The 19,065-nt window shown below is 35.6% G+C and overlaps 1 long non-coding RNA gene and 1 pseudogene across 1 annotated transcript in view; one reads left to right on the forward strand and one right to left on the reverse strand.

Moving 5' to 3' along the window:
- The window catches only part of LOC120612518 (uncharacterized), a 534,137-nt gene that overhangs the window by 363,199 nt on the left and 151,873 nt on the right, over nt 1-19,065 (reverse strand). The gene's annotated exons all lie outside the window — the stretch shown is intronic.
- On the forward strand, nt 7,400-7,518 carry LOC120612604 (uncharacterized; annotated as a pseudogene).

Raw genomic sequence — 19,065 nt, forward strand, 5'->3', positions numbered from 1 at the left:
CATACAGGAAACAGTCATACATGGCCAAAGGGATCTAAAAACCCCAGAATTCCAATCAAAGGAGTCTCTAAAAGTAACCTCAGGAAAGCAGGACTAGAATATGATTGAAGTCTTCAAAATCTCATACACTCTTTGGAGAAAAATAATGTGAATCAAAATATGTGAATAGAAAAGGAAAACACAAATTAGTTGTGAGTTCATTGTGTACATTTATTTTGTGAAGACTCCAGGGCAGCAGGTAATCTTGTGACACCTCCAAACTGTCCTTGTCTCTCATGCACCTCTTTCTGCCCCATTCTTGTATTTAGATGATGTGGTAAACATTAGTCCTGTTCACCAAATTTTTCTGGCTCTCTGCCTTCCAGAACTTTCTAGAATGGCATTCCCTCATTCTTCTTTGCAGGTAGGCATGGCCTTATAACTTGTTTTGGCCAATGAAATGTGAGTGATAATAAGAGCTAGTGAACTATTCACCACATCTCCACTGTCCTGCCTTTCCCATTACGGGTCATGAGAGTCCAGAGCTAGAACCTCCCTCTGCCTCAGGCCTGAGTGAGAATGAGCAGAGTTCCCCAGCTGACCAGTGGGGAAAGAATAAGCCTGTATTATTTTAAGCCACCTAAATCCTGGCATTGTTTCTTACTACAGTATAACCTACCCTGTTCTGATTGATAGGAGTGGAAAAGAGCTCACAATGTTTAATCCCCTGTCCCCCAAACTAAAGTACTTTTGGGGTTACACTGTTACATGCCAAGGGACTGTAGAAGCCACAGGATAAGAGAGGCCCATTTATCACAGCAGCCACTGGACTGGTTAATTTTAAATGTTATTTTTATACTTGCCAAGAGAGTAAATCTTAAATGTTCTCACCACAAAAAAGAAATGGTTACTATATGACTTGATGGATTTGTTACTAATACTATGGTATTTTGCAAAATATAAGTGTATCAAATCAATACATTGTATACCTTAAACTTAAAAACATTCAATAATGCTGGAAAAAATAAAGTGAGTCTCTTGAGGAAAAAAAGTAAAATATTTTTATAAAGACAAACATACACAGATTGAGTGTACAACGTCATAAATTTTTAAGATAAAATAGAAATCATCTAAGAATTTTGGAAGCATAAGTTTAGAGGATGAAATAAGGAATTAGAGCAGAAAAGGGACCTTTGAGAGGAACATCTTCAATGAACGGAAGAGGAAACTATGGTACATAGCATCTACAGGACCTATCCAGTGTCCCCAGCTCCTGAATGCAATCCAGGTTGGCTGATTCTAATTCCAGTACTCTTTCCGCCACATCTTGATGTGCAGGATAATAATTTTCCTAGGTTTCTCAACAACACAAGGAAGAAAAGAAATCCTCATATAAGAAGGAAGCTGTCTCTACTGTTCACTTGAAGGTGATTCCTCAGGTTGGTGGCAGTGAGGTGACTGACTCTACTATCAAACCTTGTTCATAAAGATATCTATATTCTATTTCTTCTTCCTTCCCAACTCCTTATCTTGCCTAGGTGGAAAGATTAAAAAAAAGACAAAAATTTGCCTACTCTAACCTTTTTATTCCTCCAAATTTTTCCAGCTTTTGACCTTTGTAATCTAATCAATTGTCTCCACTGTGGGATCATTAAATAATTAGCTATTGAAAGAAGGTTCCCCAATGATAAATAACCTCTTTTGCAACAAGGCAGGGTTTTAATAAATACCTCCTGTAGTCAGTTTAGTGATAGATCATTTTTAAAGCATTATCTTAGGTAAAGATTGGAAGTAACATTTGTTTTCTTTTTTGAGTTGGAACTTAGTTGTTTGTTTGTTTTTTTTTTCAGATTTTTTTGGAATTTTATGAAACCAAATTTTCAAGTGGAAGAATTCAAAGCACATAAAAAGCAAACCAGATTTTTTTTAAAAGGAAATAAAGGATTAAAAATCATAACCCACCATTACTCCCAGCCTTTCAGAGTTAATAATACATATTTAAGATAACTTGATCTAAAACTCTAGAAGCAACCCAGCCAACATTCATTTTATCTATAAAATCAGCATATGACAATTTAAGGTCAAGAGCTTATAAAAGTCAATATTCAAGTTCTATCTCTTGTAAGTGGGGCCAATTTTTACCACAGACATTATTGAACACTTGGCATTGTGAAATGATCTGAACCATGATCCACAATGTCTACGAACATTAACTTGAATTGCTCACTTATTTTTTTTTAAGCACATCACTCACAAATGAGGTATTTCTTTTGCTTTTGCACAAGTGCCTGTTCATTTTTAGAGAGCAAAGCCTTAACAAATCAATTTTTGTTTCCCTGTTGTCTCCTCAGTATTACAAAATTTTCCTGTTACTCTGTTTAGATAAAACTTGTTTTTAAAACAGTGAGTACCACCCCAAGTTAGATTTTAGTTATTCTATTGTCATCGTAGCTGCAGAAGGAAAGTTTGTAAGAAATTTCCAAAAACTCCCAAGCTAAATACCACAGGAAGATCCCTATCTGACTTGTCCAAATTTGTACCTGACTCCTATTTACCAAAATCTTCTCTGTCAGGGCCACCTCCCTAGCAGCTTCCCACGCTAATGCCATTTTCAAGCTGTCATTCATACTATTTTAACATATGCACACACCTAATATCTGTGTTGCAAAAACTCTTCTCTCTGCCCATCTATATTCTGCTCAACCTTCAAAGCCTAATTCAAGTTCCAAAGCCTCCTGGAGCACTTTCCATATTAAATTTATCCTCAACAATAATCCAATCCTTCAAATTCTGATAGCAGTTACTGTGCTTGCCATTCATTTGGATGTTTAGTCTTATTTTGCTTTGCAGCATCATGTAATTGCTTCATTGTATATGTCTTGGTTCCTTCATTTGATAAAAAGATCATGGAGAGGAGACAATATTTGATGTAAAACCATAAATGAAATACATCAGGAAAAGCCTACATAGCAAATAAGATCTTTATATCTTGCCCAATTCTTAGATCATTCACTTTCAGAAATGTTCCAGGTCTAATCTACAAAGACTCAAGGAGGCAGACAAAGCATCACCTCTACCCAATTACCACAATAGCCACCCTAAAAACTGTTTGCTCTTTAGAGTCAAACTAAAATAAAGGCCAAAACTCAGATAACCCCAGTGAGCCACTCTAGCAAATGAACTGCTTCACCAGCAAAGCTGAAACATCAGCCAAGTCCAAGTGGTGGGAATTTTACAAAGCAGCAGACAGTAGTAATGTGTCATAATCAGAGGAAATCAACGCCCAGCCACTTTCAGCTGCAGACTCTGCCCTCATTCCCTCCAGGTATAATCTGCCTCCAAAAATAGCATGCATCACAAAAATGGCCATAGAGAATAGGTATCCCTGACATATCCACCAGATATGATAGTGAAAAGACATGTACCTAATGTCATATAAGCAAGGTTCTCACTATAAATAAAGTAAAAATAAAAGTAGATTTCTATTACTTTTGAAAGATAATGTATAATTCTATACATGTCTTAATGTTTTGGCTGTCTAGTGAGTTTAGTATAGAGTAAGGAATTCTCAGTGTTTTTACTGTATTAGTTGATAGTACTGTACAGATAATAAATCAGTTCATTTTTTTCTCAGCATAATAGAGGTAAACTGCTACACACACACGTGCACATGCATGCACACACACACAAACATACACACACAATTCTTCCTTGGAGCTTACTTTTTTGATTAACATTACAGTTAATGTGTAGTACAGGTAGTTATCCGGATAGAGGCAAAAATGCTATTTTAAAGGTTTCCTTCAGTTTGTGCCCGTTGTTTTAGGGCAGCAATTCTCAACAGGTGTGATTCTGCCTCCTAGGGAACATTTGGCAATGTCTGGAGACATTTCGGGTTATTATGACGGGTGGCGATGCTACTGGCATACTGCTAGATATCCTACAATGCACAATCTCCCCCAATGAAGAATTATTAAATTCAATATGTCAGTAGTGTCAACTATAAGAAACTCTGTTCTAGGGGCAAAAGCAAACGTAATTTAGGGAAAGAGCGCTTCATGTTTGGGGGAAATTACTTTAATAGTCTTTTGTTTTATGCAAAAGAAAAGCCAAAATCTTTTTCTGAACTAGGGAATTTCAGACTCTAAGGCCAAATGATGGCTTTGCAACAGCATCACTGTGGAAACCAGTATGGTGTTAACTCCCACTTAAATTCATTGACTAGAGTGAGAAATGAGGATGCAGGCAAGAACAAACGACCCATATTTCCAGGAATGATTTGAAGGAGTTTTCTTTATAAAGGAAATAAAATGAACCCCAACAATATCACAGTAGGTAATGTCACTGGGCTAAGAAGACCCAGTCAGAAGGATGTTCCCAATAATGTGCATGGCAGATGGCATCCAGAATTGGTGAGATTTGAACCAGTGTTAAGTTTTCCTTTTTCACGTTGTCCTTCTCTTTCAATACCCCCAAGCCTTCAAAAAAAAAACTTTTCTAAAGCACCATGTCCTAGTATCTGTTGTGTTTAGGGCATAAAGATTACCCAGCTTACATTTGCCAGTGCCCTTTCCAAACCTGAAACAGCTCCATTAGAGACACATCATTACCCACTCTAGAACTTCTAAGAAAATTGAATCGAATAAATTATTAGCAGTTTCATAATAAACTTCAAATCATCTTCCATACATTTTCCTCAAACTGCCAGTGTAATTTATATATTAAACATTTAGATAGTACCATCCTTCCTTGTCAAGTCTCCCTCGTGAGAGATTAAGCAAAGAGGAGACCATTATATTCCAAGAGAGTTTAAGTTAAGAAAGGCCTCCAGGCAGACCACGAGCTAGAAGACTTCTCAAAGGCCTGCCAGCTCTGTAATTCTATGATTTCAGGTGAGGAACCTAATAGCACATTGAGAAACTTTCCCCACAACAGGAAAGGAAGTCAGTGGAAAAGCCAGCCATTGCGAATGCCTTGCTTCTTGGGCTATATCCTAAAATATAAAATATATTTTTGAACCACAGAGAATCATGTTGTCCCTTTATTCAGAACTTCTTTTGGAAGAAGTGGTCATTAGAAGACAGTATTCGTTTGCATTTCTAAACACTCCAAAAACAGAATACAGAAGGACAAGTGAATCATAAAAGAGTATGATGAGATTTTTGCTTTGGTCCTGGACAGATTTTCTAGCATGACCAGCAATTATGTTTCCAGTAACCGTGTGGACCAAAGTTCATTTCTCCCTGTATCTTATGCAGTGAATTCACACCTGTCAGCCCAAAAGAGAAGAAATATTGACACAGTGACTTCAGACAAAGTTAGTCAAGTTGGCCTAAAACACTGGGGATATCAGAAATGTCCTTTAGTATATTCTTCACTCAAATCCATACAACTTTTGGTTGCTTTGACATTAAAATTACTGTACATGTTGTTCCCAGCTTCTTCTGTTTGCCCAATGTAGAACACAGAAATGTTATTAACTTCATAGCGTGTGTGTGTGTGTGTGCACGCGCTCGCGTGGACACACACACACACACACACACACACACACACAAACTCAACTTGTCGACAGCTTTGGCAAAGTAAAATACAAATGATAATTAGAAACATGTGTCCCCAGCAAAAAAGGCACAGTAACTAAAAGGTCATCTTTTTCCAAATGACCTAATTAGAAAAGCCTGGAGTGCTGGCTACAGTATAATGGTTTTACACAGCTTTTAACTCAGACTTCCTGTTTTAAAACAGTGCAATTTACTGCTCCTGTAGCAAATACGAATTGTCACTTAATGCCAACAGAATTAGGCCTCACAACACCACCTGCCTCCAGCAATCTCTTCATTGTTAGACACATCGGCTGAGGATAACTGATTTACCACCCCAGAATGACCATTTAGAACTTAGTGCCAGGATTGCTGCCAAGCAGAGAACAAGGATTTCATGTAGAAGAGAGCTCACGAGGTACTTTACATTAATGCCCATTGAAATATGCATGAATAGACCAAAGGGAAAAGCAGTTGTTCTGAATCAGACTATCAGTGAATGCTTCTTAGATTCTTTTTTCTGGTCTCAGAGCTAAGATTTTGATGCTGAATAATTTTAATTACCCAGAGACAACAGACACAGACTGGCTGAAACTGCCAAATGGTAGAAACTCAAACAGGCACCCAAATAGAATTGTCATTTTAAAAAGATGCCTCTGTAAATTCGTATTTAATCTCTCTCATATTTATTCAATAAGTTGTGATGTTTCATTAAGTATTCATTTTGCTTGTCTGTTTTATTGCCTCAGTTCTCCCATTTGAAACACCTAACTAATGCTATGAGGAAACTATTTATTCAAGACTCTGAAGAATTTAAAATGAACTAACAGCAATGGGTACCCAGCTACCAACTATGTTTCCCAGCCTCTCCAGTAGCTAAGTGTGGTCATATGACTAAATGTAGGCCTATCAAAGGTGAATGGGAAGGATTTCTTCTGAATAACCTTCGTATAGACAATTTGCTTTGAATTTTCTTTGTCTTCCATCACTGGCTTTGAAATGGTGACAACTAGAGTAACCTTGGGTGACACGGCTACACTGACAGCCCTGTATCTTTCATCTATGTACTTTTTCATGAGAGAAAAATAAACTTCTATCACTCTTAAAACACTATAGATTAGGTCCACTTTGTTATAGCAGCTTAGCCTGCACCTCAACTGATACGAAGTGAGCATCAAGAAGTTGCATACACTCATTGTGCCTTGATTTTGTGTACATCTTTTGATTTGTTCGGTTCATTAATAAACCAAAGAGAAAGTAACCTTAGGCTAATCCTCATTCTTGTCAATTCTTGAATCTTTGCCAGTCTTTATAGTCAAACTTAGCTCCAAGATCTGTCCTGTAAAATAAAGAGTATGAAGGTTGTGGTAGTTTCAAATTCTATGATCTAACATTCTATACTGTACTATGACTTGAAGTAGAACAGGTCTAAATTATTTTGGAGAGGGACTAATAAGATAAATATAGGTAATATTCTCAAACTAGAAAGGATATTCGAGGATTCTGTGCAAACAAAAAGGCTTGACAAATATTCACTACATTCACTCACTGCCTTCCCCTTCCCAATTTCACTATCTTTGCCAGTACTGCTGTTATTTTACCAAATAAGCAAGGCTTCTACTATCAGTAATGTGTGTGAATCTTTTTTCTCCTTCATTTCCTTAATCTTATCAATCAACAAAGTTTATGAAATTGGTTTCCAACTTGAAACACTCTACTGAAAGAACAGAAATTTTATAAATAAATGAAAATAGTCATACCAGAAGATGTCCTAGTGATATTTCAGAACACTGTGAAAAAATTGAGATTCTAAAAATGTCCTGCAAGAGGAAATATCCAGGTCTCTTATAGAGAAATTTGAATTTAGAATGCCATTTCTTGTCTACAGCCATGCTGCCCTGAACAAGCCCTATCCTTTCTGATCTCAGAAGCTAAGCAGGGTCAGGCCTGGTTAGTACTTAGATGGGAGACCACCTAGGAAGACCAGGTGTTGTAGACATAAAAAATAAAAAAATAAGGGATTGTAAGATGACAAGGTCTTTGCAATCTATGAGGTCAACCAAGGGCTGCTTTGCCTAAAAAAAAAAAAAAAAAAAAAAGATAGAAGCCACTTCTCAACAACACCAAATATTGGGGGAAGGAAAGAAGCAGTGCTTTCATTTTTCTGATGGGAAATAATTCTTAACATTTATTTTTGTAGAATTTAGCCAAACCATCAACAAACTATCTAAGTATAAAGACATTATCAGACATGCAAGAACATACAATTGTCCTCTCACACAGCTATTCTTGGGAAGTTATTTGAAAATGTGCTCCAGTAAAAGAAGGGAGTAAACCAAAACATAGGAGTCAAAAAGTAAACCCAGAAAGAATAAGTTGATTCAAACCAGAAAGGTATTAGAGGAAGTTCTAAGGTTACTACTTTACAGCAGGCTTTGTGATTACCATCCCACATAGGAACAAAAAGATGAAGACTGAGTAATAAAGACATTTTTAAAACATTTTAACAACTTGAAAAAAAATGCCTGATATGGTAAAAGGTTTGAAAAATAAGGAAGCCATAATGAAAAAAAAAAAAAAGACATTTAAGACCAGAAAAAAAACCAAATATATGTAAAAAATAAAATGGGAAAAATGACTTACTTAGATCTAGAGAGAACAATATTCAAATATCCATAATAATGAAAACTGTAAACTAATTAAATAATCTAATGAAAACTATTTAATCAAATCAGACTAAATATATTACTATATAGAGAAGACAAGGGAAATGAGTGTTAGGGGCCTATATCCCATGTTCAGGGCACGAAGTAGTTTCTAAAATATTTCATCACAAAATAGCAGCACAGAAAGTTAAATAGCTAAAAGGGTTAAGGATTTTTTCCTCTAGGGAATAGAATAGGGGTTTAGCGAAAAAGGAAGAGTTAAGTTTTCTTATTAGTCTTTCTATTTGCTTTTATAACAAGTGAGTGTTAATTTTGCATTTTAAGTTTTTGGTTTTGTTTTTGTTTTCAATTGAGGGCTTGGGAGGTGAATAGGATTTGGCAGAACCGAGGGCATAAGAGAGCACATCAAAATCATCTAGGGGAACTGAAGAAGCAAAAGCACAATGTTTGTCTTAGGCCGGTGAAAATATCATCTAAGAATAACTTTTAAAAAACATACATATTTCTGGGCAATATCTCAAACCCGACTTTCTGGGTAATAGTTCTGAAAATATGGTCCCCAGATTAGCAGCATCATGGTCACCTGGGAACTTGTTAAAAAGTATATTCTTGGGTCCCACTTAATAATACTAAATTAGTCTGGGTCCTCGGGGTGATTCTGATGCTTGGCAAGACTAAGAACTATGGTATACTGGTCCTAGTCTAGTCAAGTCTTTGGAGACATGCAACTAACTACATGACCTTGAGCAATTTACTAGTCATAAGAATGCATGACACATTAAACATAATCCCTTTTCTCACATTTAACATCCTGCGAAGGCAGGCTCCTCCTTCTCTTACTATTTTCTCCACCACCCGATCTTAAGCTATATTTCACTTCTATCATGAGTTGCAAAGGCCATCTTTTTGAGGACGAACGTAGAGTTCATTACTTAGAGTGTCAGGGGCCACACTTGGACTTTCAGGTGGACATTCTAGAACTGTAGCTTCACAGCTTTCCTTTCTCGTGTTCTTTCTTCATCCAGCTCCTTGCAACTTCCACCATTCTGTCCTCACCCATTTAAAATCCAGGCCTCTGAGCTCTGTTCCTTTTTATACCAAAAATGCCCTTCTCCTCACATCTCTCAAAAGTCTCATTTCACTTTTGGGTCAAAATTCGAATGACAGTTATCTCCTTTTTTAAATCTTCTGATAGTCACAACCAAAAATAGAGTATTCCTAAGTAATCTCAGAAGACTTCTGCATTTCTATTTTAGTCCTTAATATGTGTATGTGTTAATGCAGCTCATGGTATACCTTCTGCCATATTTATGAAACTTTAAAGAGCAGACATCAGATTTTGTTCATTTGGTCATGTCCCTCTACAATACCTTACACATAAGCTTTTGTTCTTGTTAACTGAATTGAATTGACCTCTCTTGCTCAGAAATTTTCATTAACACTCATGTCTATGCCATCAAGTCTAACATCAGAATTCTGCCATCTTTGTGGCTTCACAGTGCCCACTCAATTTTATTTCCTACTTGATCCCAACACAAATACACCAATACAGCTTTATTGGTGATTCTCGGCACCAACTGTACATTAGAATCCCCTAGAAAGCTTTTAAGAAATACCATGGCCAAAGATTCTCCATCAAAGATTTTAAAAATTAGTCAAGAGTCAGGCCGAGGCATCTGTATTTTTAATAAGCACCCTAAATGTGTAACCATGGTGGAAAATGTTGAGCTAGTGTATTGCCTCACTTTTTCCTGATAGCAATTCATTCACCTTTAGTAATATTTTCATGTTCTTCTACTAATCTATTTTGGCAACTTTCAGATACCTCTGTATTTGTACAGGATTCAGGTAAAAGTCTTGCCTCCTTTAGGAAGCCTTCCTGCACTACCTCTACCTACTCTAATCTTTTATAGTCTCGCATTTTATTGACCTACCATTTCAGTTTTATGTGTTAGTGCTTGACTTTCCATTACAAATACCTGCAGAACAGAAAGTCTGACAAATATGCCACACTTTCGATTATCTCTTTGATTCGATAATATTTCATGATAAACACTTCATGCAAAATAAATAAAAATAATAAAAACTAAATATGTAAGTATATTCTGATTATATTTACATAACATAGTGTTAAGAGCCCAAACTCCAGTCAGGCATACCCAGATTTGAATCTTAGCTCCTGCACTGGGTAGTTGTGTGACCTGTAGGCAGGTTACCTCACCTATCTGAGTCTCAGTTTTCTAAAATGTAAAAAGTGACTAATAGCAGTATGTACCCCATTAAACTGTTGTGAAGATTAAATGAAATAAGATATTAATAAAAAATAAAAATAAAAAATAAATTAAAACATATATGTAAAATGCTTAGCACATATTAGGCAATCAGTTCATAAATATAATTAATTATTATTTGAGTAAAAATTTCATACCTACCTCCTTTTAAATCAGCACTTTTTTGAGCAAAGCACCTACGTTTTAAATCTTTTCTTCAGAAATAAAGACAAGTGATCTTTTGTTTTCTTGCCATGTCTAACCAGATTATTTTCCCATACCAAAGCTTAACATTGTTATTATTATGTTAGAATGTTCATTACATAGCATGCTCTGAGTAATTTCAATGCTTATGGATATATCATTGCATTATATGCAGTTGCCCACAATTTAAAGATTTTAATTTAGTTACTAAATAGTAGGGAATTCTGATTAAGAAGTTGCCAGAGGGGAGAAACTGAATTGAAGGGGAGTGAAGTCAGTATCATGGGCCATTTAGCTGAATTAAACTCAGCTTCCATAGGATGGTATAGCGAATGATTAGCATGCTACATCTCCGGTTACTACAAACATTGAGTTGATTACCAACCAATCTACATCTCTACATTTTCACCCTCACCACCCATGACTTCAGAGTATTTCAATAATGAAACTCTACAGGGAGAAAAACTGTTTGAGTGTTTTTCCTTTACTTTGTGCAATCGCACTCAGCTATCTAACATATATTAAAGTTGCTGCCAAATGATACCACTGAGAAAGACAGAAAAAAAGATAGCATGAAGCAAAGGAGTGAGAGAGGGAAGAAGGCAGAAGAAAAAGATCACAAATTGCAAATCATGAGACTCTAAAAATCAATAAAAATTTATTATAAAATAATACAGAAACATGTTTAGATTTATTTATTTTGCTCTGAACCCTATTCTTCAAGATGCTTTAGTGTTTTGCTATTTAGAAAGTGCAAAGAGATTTCTACAACAGAAGTATTTCAGTTTTATTAAAGATTATTTTTAAATGAGTACTGAGCAATATATAGAAAAATCCATGTTCTCTTTGGTTCATGTGATTCAGCCATATCTGTTAAAAGCTCAATAAACTGTTACTGCTTCATATTATTGAACAGTTGCAACTGTGAAAACAGAAATATAACAGCTTCACATTTCCCCCAGACTTCTCTCTTATCTCCTTCTAGAGCTTTATTTTTTTTCCTTCACTGTTTATCAGAATACACATTCACATTCTTTAAACAGTTTTCAGATCAAAGCACAAGTTTTCATCAAAAGTATACAGGTTTCTACTGTGTTTAACAATTTTAAAAAAGCTGTTCTGACAGGTTCAGATTTTCACTGTTCCATTTCATGTACTTTGTACAACTGATGAAACTTTAGATGCAAAAGCAGTATAATGTACACAAACTCTTCCTTTTTCCATTAAAGTACACATTGAAATGGCTGGCTTATTGCCTAAGAATCAATTGCTAGAATTTTTTTTTTTTAATTTTAAGAACCTCATCTTTGAATTAAAAAATTGCAAATATTTTTCTCTTCTAAATTCTTAGTTTTTGCTTAGCAAATTTAAGTCAAAAACAGAAGTAGCGTCTGTTGTTTCTGCCTAATTAGTACAGACAGTGGGGTTACAGAGGTTAATACAAGGAAATCATTTGTTTCTGCCTACACATAGGAATATGAAAATACTTTCAGTGTAAACATCTTGAGATCCTGAGGTATATTGTGAAGAGTTAAACTGTGAGTCTTGTGTAAATCACTTGTTTCTCTGACAAACAAGAGCATGTTTCAAAGGTTATGCCTGGAAGCTTATACCAGGCAGAGACTCTCCTGCCCTATTTTTTTGTGTGGGTTTGGGACACTGGGGTGATGATAACATGTATTATAAATGAAGTACAGAAATTAGAAAGAGAAATATGTTCTTTTCTCCAGTTACACAAATTTGTTATTGCTGCTCCCCCAAAGGACAAAATACCTTAACTACTATAAAATCAACGAAATCCTGTTCCAGTCTTGAACTGTCAGGACAGAATAGAAGATCTTAATTTAAAAACTTATTTTACAATCAAAATAACCCCATCAGGCCTTCAGCACTTGGTGGCAGTGTTTTGATCTTAGAGAAGGAATAGACAAATTAAAATTATTTGGGGACCCACTCACTACAAAGTGACCAGTTAGTTTTATCGAACCCACATTAGTGCTAGTATAGCAACACCTACTGGTATGTTTATGAAGTAAAGTTGACATCAGCATGGCCAGAAATCAGTTCTTCCATCTTGATGAGAAAAATTACAACCTGGTTTTTTACCTGTGATGTCTACGCATAAAAATGACTGTTTCCAAATGAGAGAATGTGAAGGAAAACTATTGTCGTCAAAGAAAAAATAACTATGTTTAGAGTGCCACTAAGGCAATTGCTATACTCTTCTGAAAATTAAAACTGCCGTTCAGCCTGCTTCTAAAAATTATGTCATGTGGTTCATGGTTGAGACTGATCTTCCCCCTCTTCCTCCTCCTCCTTCTTCATACATTCTTTAAAGGGAGTCACAGTTACAGGAAGCCATTCACGAGAGTTCTGAATGGATTGAAGTAAGCTGAGAGGCATCATGTTTATTTTTACCACAGATATGAAGTCTAGTCACCAAACAATGAATAATACAGCATGTAATGTCAGAGTCTGCCAGCTCTACCAACTCCTAAACAACATCTTAACTTAAGGAGACATTCGAGAACAATAAGGACCACAAAAAATAGAACTGCAGGGAGTACAATAACTATCAAAAGGAAAATACACCCAGATCTCTACTAATCCTGAAGTTCTGTAGATGTCAACTTCACCAATATTTAGAAAAGCCATTGTTCCTATTTAGTTAAACTCCACTGTAATAATTCCTTGAAAAAACCAGCCCCAGAAAAGTAAACAAGAAGCCATGTGCTGCCAGTTAATCAAGTTGTAAGCAGGCGCACTGATTGGCTGCCCCTCTGTTTTCTCAAGAAAGGCAACATGAAGTCTTCTTTCATTGACAAGCAGTCCAATGAAGGAATTCGGGGGGCAGGGAATACAGACTCTGTACTAATTTGTGGAAAAACAAGGCCTGAGGGAAAGTAAAGAGGATCCAACAGAGACAAGTTGGTCAGTCTCCAAAATTCCTTTTCCTCCTAGATAAGGTAGTAACTTTTACTTACAGTCTTCAAGAATCATTTAAGTTGAGTGTCTGCTATTCCTAGTCTGTGCAATCCCACATTTAACTAAGTTGGCCTGCATACCAGTTATATTTATTTAGTTAATGATATAGATACATCCATAATCTCTACAGCAAAATTTAAAGGGTCTCATTCAGTTTAAAGCTACTGACATTGAGGAACTCTTGGGGAACATCAGGGAATTTTGTGTTTCCAAAACACAGAAATATGTGGGTTTTGTACATAGCTGGAATAAGTCTAGATCTTTATTACCTGATTCCTGGCTTCTTGGGGCTTCCTCCTAATTGCTCTCTCTAAATACTAGTCTTACTTTCTGAACATTCTTGTGAGATTTATTTATCTAAAAAACCTTCACCAAGTCATGTCCCTTCTCAGAAACCTAAGTTGCCCATCTTGCCAAAGAATTTTTCAACTTTACAGCTTAACGTTTTGTTTTCCATAGATGGGCCCCAACCTTCTTTTCAACCAGTTCTCACTAGTCATTTAACATAAACCTTCCTCTCCTGTCCAGCTAACCAGCAGGTTAATCAACCTCTGTCTCTCATGCACACATTCATTACTATTGCCTCCATGTCTTAAGCAGTGGTGTTTGTTTGCCTCCTCCTTTCTCTGTTATCACTTCTACTCCTCACTCACTCCTGCATCAGTGCTTTCACCATTCCCTCGATCGAAACCTTTTAGAAACTTCTATATAGTCCACAGTAGTTCTTCTACCCCCGTGTGAAGAATTCCTCTGATTTGCTTACTAAGTTTCTACTGTTCCAGTCACATACTATTTTATAATGTAGCTTTTCGTGTGTATGTATGTGTTCCTTCTTCTTAATGTGGCAATGAACTCTTCTAGAATAGCGACGGAACACATTTTTGCATAGCCTCCATAATTCCAAACACAGAATACAAATCGAAAGGTGAAGAAAGGGAAGAAAGTAAGAAGCTTCAAAAATTACTAGAAATGTACCTTGAAATGGTATAAGATATCATCTAGAATGAAAAATAACTCATATTTTAAGTACTTTCACATGCATTTTCTTATAGAGTAATGTATTAGTATCTCAAAAATAGAACCAAGAAATTCAGGAGACTCTCAGTTTCCACAGAAGAAGAAAATAGAAAGGACAGTGGATTCAGATTATGGGGTACCTATGACACCTTTTCAGGGAGTCAGTAACCCTTACTTATTCAAGGAAAATCCACCACCAGATATTGCTATGGTATATTTTCTGTAACTTGAAGTCGCTATACTTTTCTTTCATTTTTTTAAAAATGTGGCTGTATATATAAATTATTACATTACAGATATATAGCATATATATGTATAAATATAAATTATTGCATTTTTAAGTGGTTATTTTGTGATTCAGACCTTCGTAGTTTTTCCTCACTGGATATTCCTTTTACAATTTTTAAAATAATTCATTATTTGGACTTTTGTATTTACCTATTAGGAACACATCTTGGAAAAAACAGGGGAATCCCTTTTTAAACTGCTTTAGAGGTTCATGAAATCATATATGTAAAAACATGCTCTGGAACATGAGTCGCTCTACAAAATTCATCTATTTTTATGATGACTACGGTTATTATGAAATATTCTTAAAAGGTAAATTTTCCTAATAATAAAATGTACTTGTTATCTCAGCAATTAAACCATTTTATACGAAACTTTATTTTAAATAATATTGAAGGTCCTATGCATTCCTGTGGTTTGTTTTTCTTACCATGACATCTCAAATTGCTGTTATCTTGAAGTCAAATATTATGACAAACTGGGCCTGTAATGAACTTGCTTTTGGATGTTCTTTCAATGTAGAATTTCTTTCCAGTCATCAGTTTGAAGCTAGCATCACTCAAGATTCTCAGAAGGCAAAAGATAATAACTAATCTTCAGAGCCCTAGAGATCACTGGGCAATCTGTCCTCCCCACAAACGTTATCGGTAAGGGAACTTCTAAGAGGAAGTTGAAAGGAAACAGGAGAGGTGGATAAGAGGAGAAAACACTGTATTCATACCATGTAATTTCCATATAAACTACTACGTGAACCAAAGTAATATACCTAAAAGCTAAACAGTCGGTACAAACTATGTTAAAATAATTGGCATTGAGGAAGATAAATAAGCTACTGCCTATTGATCTGAATCCTTTTGCCCTTTAAATCTCACTTGACACTACACAATGGTATTTCCCTTCGTGACCCCAGTGTCTTGATCTGAAAACCTAAGCGGTCATTTCTCACTGAGGGGGAGAGAATAGTTTTGTTAACATCTGTTTTTTAGGCTCTTTTATTTTTAAGTTTTTGTTGAAACCTCCTTGATCTGCCTACCAGGGAATTGAAGCACATACCATGTGCCTGTCGCCTAAATCTTTTTTCTCTTTATTTGTCCTACAAAATATTGATTTAGATTTTGGCCTATCCACATTGCTTTAAACTTTTAAACACTGGCTCTTATAGCCAGAGGAAACACTTTGCTAAAGCTAAAATGATCACCCAAGAGAACTTACTGGGGAAACACATAGACCAAAATTAGCCATTGGCTCTGAATGTACAGCTCCCATTGAAACCAGTGGAAGCTGAACTCAGGATTTGAAGACACTTTTTCCTTCACATTCAATATAAAGGCTTTTTTAAAGAGTTGGACTTATTTGAGTTTCTGTTAAAGAAGCTGAATTAGCTCTTTGTCATATTATAAAGAGAGGCAGCATTGCTTCTCCGAGTTGTCTTCTAAGAGTTCTTTTGATATCTGACAAAATTGCAAAGACATCCTTTTTTGTTTCTATATACTGATTGTTTAATATTGCAAAGGACCAGGCATTATACCAAACACTTTTAGTCTTCTATAGTTCCTACAATATTTTACTATAATATTTCCTAATTCTTTAAAACCAAAATAACAATAAAAACAGAGTAACGCTTAGAATCAAGATGGGGGAAAGGGAAATGATGGTAGAAAGCTAGCAGTGTGATTCTCTGATGGTAGAAAAACTTTAAGTTCTGACTTTACCAACTAACTACTGCCAAAAGGCTCTTATTATGTTGTGAACAGTGACTCTGAGGAAGTTCAGATTTCCAAATGCCTCACCCTGTAGCCAATTTTACTGCTGAAATGCCAGTATGAATTAACTGGCACAAACTGACTCTAAAAGTCTGCGGCTCCATACATTCTAAAAGATGCAAGTGGAATGATGGTGCTGACCACAGAAAACCTCTCCACCAGCATGTGAGTCCTCCCACAGCATGAATCAGCAACACAGCACTTCTCTATGGCTCATCTGGATGCTATCAAAAAGAGATCGGGTTGCTAATTTACTCAAGAGAGTCTTGTCCTGTTTTCTTCATCTGACCACAAATATAGAATATAAGTAAGGGCGACATCCAAATCTCACTTATTTTTGCATCTCCTATCTCTAACATAATTTCTATATAGATACAATTAACTAATGTTTATTGAATTTGAATGAATGATGAATGAGAGAAACCAGATGACACAAGATACCTTATAAAAATAAGAAAATAAGAAAAATAAACCTTTAAGACCTCGAGATAAGTTAATACAGTTCTCTACTTATAAAGTAAGACTACACTTACACCATAGGCACAATCTAAGTGATAAAGCAATTTGGGGAGCACAGAGATGGGAACTTGACCTAGCCTAAGAGAGTCAAAGAAGTTTTCTTGGAAGGCTCAAGTCTTGAACTGACTTTTAAAATCATAAGTGGGTGTATATATGTGTGTATAAGAACTCCAAGCAAAGACAACATTCAAGCTAGTCAAGCTATGAAGAAGAGTTAAACTGCAGAGGTTGGCAGAGCTCAGACCATCAGGAACTTTGGTTGGCAAGTTAAGGGGCTTCAAATTTTCCTGTAAGCAATGGATAACCATTGTAAGGCTTTAAGCTAGAGATGACAGGGTTAAATGCCTTTTACACAGACCACTCTGTCTGGTTGCTGGAGGATGGGATTAAGAAGAATAAGATAGCAGGTATGTAAGTGAATGTTGAAGATGTTACAGTAATTCGGGTATGTGAAAATTAAGATCAAAACAAGGAAAATGGCAGTAAGGAAAATGCTAGAAAGTGAAGTCAACAGGGTTTGATGAGTGATTATACAGGAAGAGGGAGAATAAGTGAAGATGGGAAAGAAATAAAAATTAATGAGTCAAAGATTTAAGACCTGAGTGACTAGCTGGCTAGTATCTCCACCAATTGAAAGAATACTAAAAAGAGAACAGATTTTGTAAGAAGAAACATGAATAAAATGAGGATAGTGTCATATCATCAAAACCAAGAGAATAAAGCATTTTAAGAAAAAAAGAGAGAGAGAATTATAAGAGATACATTGAGCAAGCAGTTACCATGAAGTGCAATCATACAAGCAACTTGATCTTGTCTCTGATTGTCCCTTTAAGTTTGCTTAGTGAACATAGTAATTATTTCCTCTGGATAAAAATTTGGAATGGCTATGACTTTCCTGTTTATTTTCAATTAATAGAAACTATAACATCACTCAAAGTCATACACACTTTAAGTCACAAACACATTTTTTTTGCTTCTTATTTCAAAATAATTATATATTCAGAGGAAGTCGCCACAAGGTCCCATGTACCCTTCGCCTAGTTTCCCTGAATGTTTATATATTATATAACTATGGTATAATATAAAAACCAGGAAACTGACATTGGTACAACCTGTGTGTTTAGTACTACATCATTTTATCACATGTGTAAGTCTGTGTTACCACCACTGCAATCACTATGTCAAAGTATTCTATTAGCACAAAGATTTCTCTTAAGCTACCCTTTAATTTTCACACCTATGCCCTTCAACCCTCCTCCAACCTCTGGCAACCACTAACCTGCTTTCTGTTCCCACTATTTTGTACATTCAAGCATATGTTTAATGTAACCTTTGAGACTGACTTTTTTCACTCAGCATAATGTCCTTGAAGTAGATGATGTATCATTTGTTTATTCTTATTTATTGCTAAGCAATATTCCACAGTATAGATATTTGTTTAATCATTCACCTATTTAGAGCCCTTCTGGTTGTTTTTACTATGATGAATAAAGCCGCTATAAATGGTCATGTACAACTTTTTGTATAGACATGTTTTTATTTCTCTGGGCTTTCTAGGTCATATAGTAAATGTATATCTCTTTTTTTTAAAAAAAAACTGCAAAACTATATTTCAAAATGGTTGTACCATTTTAAAATTCAAACAGAAATGTCTGAGAGATCCAGTTTCTTTTCATCCTAGACAGCTTTTGGTATTATCACTATGTTTTCTTTTCACTGTTCTACTAGGCGTGTAGTACTATTTCACCATGGTCTTTGCATTTCCCTAATGCCTAGTGAGGTTCAATAAATTTTCATGTATTTATTTGTAATCCACTTTTTCACTTCAGTGAAA

Source organism: Pteropus medius, unplaced genomic scaffold, assembly GCF_902729225.1.
Source record: "Pteropus medius unplaced genomic scaffold, Ma_sr-lr_union100, whole genome shotgun sequence".
In the NCBI taxonomy this organism is placed as follows: Eukaryota; Metazoa; Chordata; class Mammalia; order Chiroptera; family Pteropodidae; genus Pteropus; species Pteropus medius.